Source organism: Chenopodium album, chromosome 18 (genome assembly GCF_948465745.1).
Source record: "Chenopodium album chromosome 18, dcCheAlbu1.1, whole genome shotgun sequence".
In the NCBI taxonomy this organism is placed as follows: domain Eukaryota; kingdom Viridiplantae; phylum Streptophyta; class Magnoliopsida; order Caryophyllales; family Amaranthaceae; genus Chenopodium; species Chenopodium album.
In genome coordinates, this window is record NC_137851.1 from 4,092,788 (window position 1) to 4,099,523 (window position 6,736).

General features: G+C 36.3%; 1 pseudogene across 1 annotated transcript; it reads right to left on the reverse strand.

Annotated features, from left to right (window-relative positions):
- Positions 1–80: 80 nt before the first annotated feature.
- LOC145591220 (uncharacterized) lies at positions 81–3,663 on the reverse strand (annotated as a pseudogene). The gene is made up of 9 exons (XR_014102280.1): positions 3,528–3,663; positions 3,169–3,382; positions 2,618–2,915; positions 2,066–2,456; positions 1,890–1,989; positions 1,743–1,802; positions 1,509–1,598; positions 1,049–1,156; positions 81–958 (listed from the first exon to the last, which is right to left on the reverse strand). The product of XR_014102280.1 is annotated as an uncharacterized LOC145591220 (transcript).
- Between the last annotated feature and the right edge of the window lie 3,073 nt (positions 3,664–6,736).

Genomic DNA, 6,736 nt, shown 5'->3' on the forward strand with positions numbered 1-6,736 from the left:
ACGTGTGAATTATTCTTTCTATACATTGCAATGCTTTATTCAGTTATCATGGTGAAGTTATGTACATGCTGACCACCCTTGAGAACCTTGACACCTCTAGTGGCCGAGTGAACATTGGGTAGAGCTCCTATTGCTTCTGCCAACAAACTTCCCACGTAAAGGTAAGAATGGCAGCTAGCAATGTATCATATTCCTGTCAAACTGGAGCCCGTGAGGTGTGTTAACTTTACACACTTTTGAAACAATCCTTTTGCTGGGTACATGTCACTGGAATGTGAAATCAATTTGTACCTAATTTTATATAGTTGGATGTGGAGATAGTATAGTTCTGAATAGTTTGACGTGCATATTACAATAACTATTCCACAGCTAGTTGAAGTCTCTAGTTATAATTTGTCTGTTGATTGTACCATAGCCTAGTACTAATGCTACCTAGATACTACTATTAGTACATAAGATTTCTTGAATCATCTGTTAGTAAGTTACAGAATATATTTTGTACAATTTCTACTGTTTTGAGAACCGAGATAGGAATTTTTTGATAAATCGATCCCATTATGAATGAAGCTATACAGCTATGTGAAGTTATGTAATTTAGTGTGCCTGTTGCATCAGATCTGTTAGTTTCTTTTTCAAGCTTGTTATTCCTCTAATGTGGCAGCAAGTACTGGAATTCATATTGGTAGGGCACAATTTCTATCATCTTTCCTGTTGGAAGCTTTCTGTCTTCATATAGGCACTCCATTATTGCTCTTTTTAATACCCCATTTGGCGGTAATTGGCTATATATCCACTCTATCAATGATTCCATGTCATCTGCAAAATCTTGCATGTGCCATTGAAGGAGTTTGGGCACTAGGATCTTCCTCTTGCTTGTTACCCGTATAAATGCTTCTAAGTATTCCACTTTTGCTCTACTTAATTGATCTACCACATCTTCTGGAGTATATATCCACATCTGTAAATTGTAATAACTAATATGCTTAGCTTGAGGTTTACTGTAACACCAGGTGATAATAGTGTATATGGTCAAGGAGATTATACTCACTGCTGGTGAAGACCAATTGCCTCGGCAAAGTGCAAAGGTGATGTTCGGTTCTGGATACCGCAGTCCATAAGCCCGGCGCAGTAACATTTCCTTCTCGTTTATGAGATCCTATACATAGAAATTGATGAGTTAGGTGAGGAGTTTGAAGATGCAGAGTATAGTGTAGGATTAAAAACTCCACTTTGTTTGAATGATTCCATCCCCTGCATATTATTTGTTAACCAACTCCTCAGATGAATTAAGATTGTTTAGTTTCTTCTTTCTAATCCTAGTTAGCAATGATTTACTTTTTATAGGAGTTGGCCTTGGGGTTGGAGAATAATCAAATGTAGGTTTAAAAGAGCGTCTCTGCATAGGTAATGTTGCATGCATAGATGTTTTTATGCATTCCTCTCTAGTTTCAATTATGGAATATCAAATCACTATACTTAAGAAGATGGAAATAGGATGATTCTGTGACTACTTACAAGTTTTGATCACTTGGATGTCGAAGAAGGTAATGCTCAATTGCCAGAGCATTCAACACTATTCCACCAACATTTAGAGCTGCCTGGTACAAAAGTACACATCAGTTCTTCCCTATCATACAGATTTAATTTTCTAAATATTGCTTTCTTATTCTAGCTTTGCTTCATGCTACTGAACATATTTTCTAAGCCTGCAAAGGATGAAGATCTGCAGCATGGATACCTACCTTGTTCAGAAGTGTCAACATTCCCTCCTGTGTATTTGGCAGCCCATATTGTAAGTAAGCCTGGTTCCAGAATACAAAAGAAGTGTGTTAGTACCAAAGTTTTGGTATCTAGTTGGATTCGGACTGGTTGAAGATTTCTTACAGTACATGCATTATAGAGGCATTATAGATGTTGATCCAGAAAGCTAGCTTTTGTTTGTTACTCAAGAAGGACAGGTCCACGTAGCATAACTTCTGCAGCAGAACCCTGATATGGAGTCCTATAGCATGTCAGTTTTCGTTCTTACAGTAAATATTTGCTGACTGAGGAATGCACTGGGTACCTCAATTTTCTGGTTGCAGGACAAGAATCTGAAAGCCGAGCTGTCTTCAGTGAGTTTCTTGTGATTTGGATGAATTTCTTGTAAGGGCCAAACCCAATTTCTGTGCCATCCTGTGAAACTCCATCATCACTGGTGATAGATGATCTTGCTTTACAGCTGAATGTATTTTTGGGTGAAAAGCCTTTGGAGTTGATGCAGTTTAAATTGTGCTTGGAAGCAGCAGAAGTTGATTCTTTTTCTGATGATGTCTGGTTTAGTTTTACAAATATGTTTATCAAGCATTTGAGAAGTTCTTCAGAGAGTCTATTTGGTTCCTCACTGCTAGCTTCAGCATCTATGACGCGGTTTGGTTTATTTCTGATAATTCTCAGGTATCTCTTGGCAGTTTCTTCTGCTTTCATCCATGGTGCAATGAAAATTTAAGTGAATAAGATATATTTCTTTATTTATTACAATTGCCATACGGAGTATTTGCTACATTTATTCTTTAAAAGGAGTTTCTGAATTGTATAGATTGGAATTCTGATTTTTTAAAAAGCAGTTTTTACTAACCTTTCGCAAAAGAACTTTGCATGTCTGAGATAGAGCTCAAAGATAATCTTCCATCGTCTAAACTGCTTTTTCGCCTGTTATGACTTGTTACTGTAACCCATTTTGAATCTTTAAGCTCTCTTCCATTTTGCTGTTTGTATGGCAATTGCCACTCAAGGTACTTCTTCGGTTGCTCTAACTCGCTATCTTTGATAAGTTTCTTCTCGTTGTATTTGTTCTTTTTCAGCTTCTCAACTTTAGTTTCTAGCCAATTGATTTCTTTCTCTACCATTTCTAATTCTGCTAGAAGCACCTGTACCTGCACCAGAAGCATAATTTAGACTGTGATTTTGGACATGTTTTGCAAACCTTGGATTCCGATTGGTTATATGTTATATATAATTAAAATAACTGTTAAGAAATTTTGTGGTTACATTCAGAATTTCTCATGTGATTATTAATGTAGGAATCAGTTAACATTTTATTTTCTTCACTGGAGTTATTGTATTATGTACAAAATTAATTTTCTTGGTTAAATGCACAAACTTCATTACTGTTCTTGTTTTTATGACCTGATAACCAGCTAACTGTGGCATGTCTGCAAGTTAACTAATTTCAGGTCTAACATCTAGGCAACTAGTACTACGAGAAAGCGAAAGCCACAATTTCCTCCAGGGGTAGCCTTGAAGAAAGGCAAGAACAGGAAAGAAGAGATCCTTTTATTGCATTCTGCAGCACGCCATTTATCTGCAGCTCCCCAGTTAGTCTCTCTTGCAGCTCCTCAACCTGTAGGACATAAATTCAGGTGATCAAAGTTTTCAACATTTATAAGAATCTTGGTAGCCACGGTCCATTATCGAGATTAAAGCTCTGATATTTTGGTTGTTGCTGTATAAGCTAGAGATTCTTAAATATTCAAAAGATATATTACCTCCTCCTCAAGAGCAATCCTTCTGCGTTGCTTTTCACTTGATGGCATTAGGAAGTCTTCGAATTTCATTGTTCGTTCTAGCAAGTAATTCCACAGTTCACACGTACATATGAGCATTCCGGTTGGTGCCCATAACGTTAGTCGAGTTATAAAGGACGGATGACGAGACAGAAATAAAGGCAGCAGTACAAAAAGGTAGGAAAGGAATGAATAACAAGAAGCAGGTTGAATTGAGTTGAGTTGCGGTGGAGAGGTTAGTGATCAGGTGATGGTGGAGAAAGTATAACTTATCAAATTAAGGTTATTAAGATAATAACTTAAAAGGAAATAAATCACATGAAATCATTTGTGTTCATTTATTTTTATGCCTATTTGAAGGGAGGTAAAGGACGTGAAGCGCATGACATTGTTTTTTTTTTTAATCTTTCCCAAAAAAAATTACAGGTTTATACTCAGAATCCATTGAAACAGGTGGCACAATAGATAAAGAGATTGTCAGGATTTTGGTGCTTTGAATTTGACAAGATTATTTTATGTTTTTAATTAAATTTAACTAGTTTTTGACCTTGGCTTTAATGATATTTTAATCAAGATCCGCAAAGGGGTTAAAACTTCAACATCAGCAATGATATGTCTATAGTGCTGACTATATTAACTGAATGTAACACATTATACCACGTACTCCCTCCATCCCTAAATTACATTCCTCCTTTCTATTTTTGGTATTCCAAAATTACATTCCTCCTTTCTATTTTTGGTAAGTTTTTTTTAGTTAATCAACTCTCTTTTTCTGTTTTATATTTAATGCTTTCTCACTCATCCTTACCTAATCTCACCCATAATCCTTGTGCCAAATTACAATGAATATGATTGGTTTAAAATTTTTAATTAGGAGCATGTGATTGGTTCTTTTTTTTTTTGCAAAGGATTGATGACTTGTCATGAGTAATAACTAATCTATCTTTGTACTTATCATTGCATTATCTAATTATTGTTATTTGTCTTATTCTTCCCTCCTTAATTCCCGTGTAAATTTCCAAAGAGGAATGTAATTTAGGGACGGAGGGAGTACCATTTACTAATTCAAGCAGGAGAGGATCAAAGGACTTTTTAAACTCTTTGCAAGTGTTGGGCCAGACGGGTCTCACATCAGACACGTAACAAGTCACACCTTTGAGAGTTCGAGTAATATAATAAGTCACTTTTGTATCAAGTCACACCTTTGTCTTTGTGAGTTCAGAGTAATATAATAAGTCACCTTAATAGTGTTTTGCAAGGAAATTTTGAAAGTCGCTTGAATAGAGAGAACTAAACCTTGAGACAAACCCATAAAAAGGAATTTTCAACCACATATATCCATAACTGTATCCATTTCGAAGTATTTTCTGCCGGTTTGCGGTAGTGATGCTTCAACTAACATAGAGTTCTTTAGGCTATGCTGTATTGCTGTTATAGCTGATGAATCAACATTCAACATCTAACCATTTTTTTCCGTTAAACTTGAGCCTTAAACAAGTATTATTTAATTTAATTATGATTTGTTGTATTAATTTATTTCTTTTAAATTACTGTTATGCTTTTTGGTCAACGAATATCATAGAAAGATTGATTGGGAACAAAAGTAGACTAGTTTAGTAGATACAAGTATAATATATTATAAAGTCAATCACTTGTAGGAGTTGAACTTATTAATACTATATTGCTTAGGTCCGCTAGCCCCATTTTGAAATGAGTAGTTGAAAATGACAAGATACTCATGCTCAATATTATACGTAGTAGCTGACAATATTAAATCGAATTTAAATATCTCAATTCAATTTTGAATCGTATTGAAAGCTAAATGATCTGAAATTGACTCGATACAAATTGAAATTAACTCGATACGAAATTGACTCAAACTAAACCAAACCATAATTAAAATTGAAAGATTGGGTTGAAATGGACCTTGCCCAAATATAGTACGACTCATGCCATATAGATAGGGGTGTCAATTCGGATAGACAGTTCGGGTTTGGGTTAGGTTTATCAGTTGCGGGTTATAACGGGTCGGTTTATAACGGGTTGAAATAATTAGCGGGTCCGTTTTCGTCGGTTTTCAAAATCATCGGGTCAGTTCGGTTTGTTTTTTTAATTGCGGTTTCTATTCGGATTGGGTCCTTATCGGGTCGGGTTCTAGTCGGTTCGGGTCATAATCAATTTGGGTTGAATCGGGTCGATTTGAAAACGGGCTTAGCCCGTTTAAAGTGGGTTTTGGTTAAAAACAGTTCAGATATTAATCAGGACGGGTCGTAATTGGTTCGGGTCATAATCAGTTTGGGTTAAACTGGGTCGGTTCGAAAATGGGTTTCGGTTCAAAACATATCGGGGAAAATCGGGTCCAATCATTATCGTTTCAGGTCATAATCGATTTAGATTGAACTTGGTTGGTTTGAAAACGAGTTTACCCAATTTGAAGCAGGTTTCAGTTCAAATCATATCGGGTTAAAATTGAGTCGGATGATTATCGAGTCGAGTTAGTCAGATAACGGGTAGGAACGGGTCATGTTATAACCAAGTCAAGTCATAAATAAGTTGGGTTTATCGAGTAGTGGATTGAAAAGGATTAGATCATAAACATATTGGGTTATAGGTTGTAAATGACTCAGTCATAACGGGTTACGGGTTTTAAACAGTTTGGTCTCAACGGGTTACGGGTCGTAAACAATTCGGTCACAACGGGTTACGGATTATAAATGGTTCGGTTACAACGGGTTACGGGTTGGAATGATTTAGGTTTATCGGATTTTTGCCGGGTTTTAACGGTTTTCGGTTTAAAATGGGTCGGGATACTATCGGGTTCAGACATAATCGGTTTGGGTTGCTTTCAGTTTCGGGTTGTAACGGTTTGGCTTGATAACGGGTCGGGTTAGTAACGGTTTGCACAAATTCGGTTCAATTCAGTTTCGGGTCGGAAAAAATTGGGTTGGGTCAGTTTTCGGTTTCCAAAAAACGGGTTTTAAACAGTTCAATTCCTTTTCAGATCGGTTTAAAACAGATGAGTTTTACGGTTCGGGTCAGGAACTGACAACTCTACATACAGATGAAGTTGACTTGAACCCGGATACTAACTCTATTGTTCCTCTAAAAATGAAACTACCCACGACCACGTGGTTAAGAAGCACGCGCTCTACTTGTAATTTCTCCAAAAAATGACTTTCAAAAATAAATCT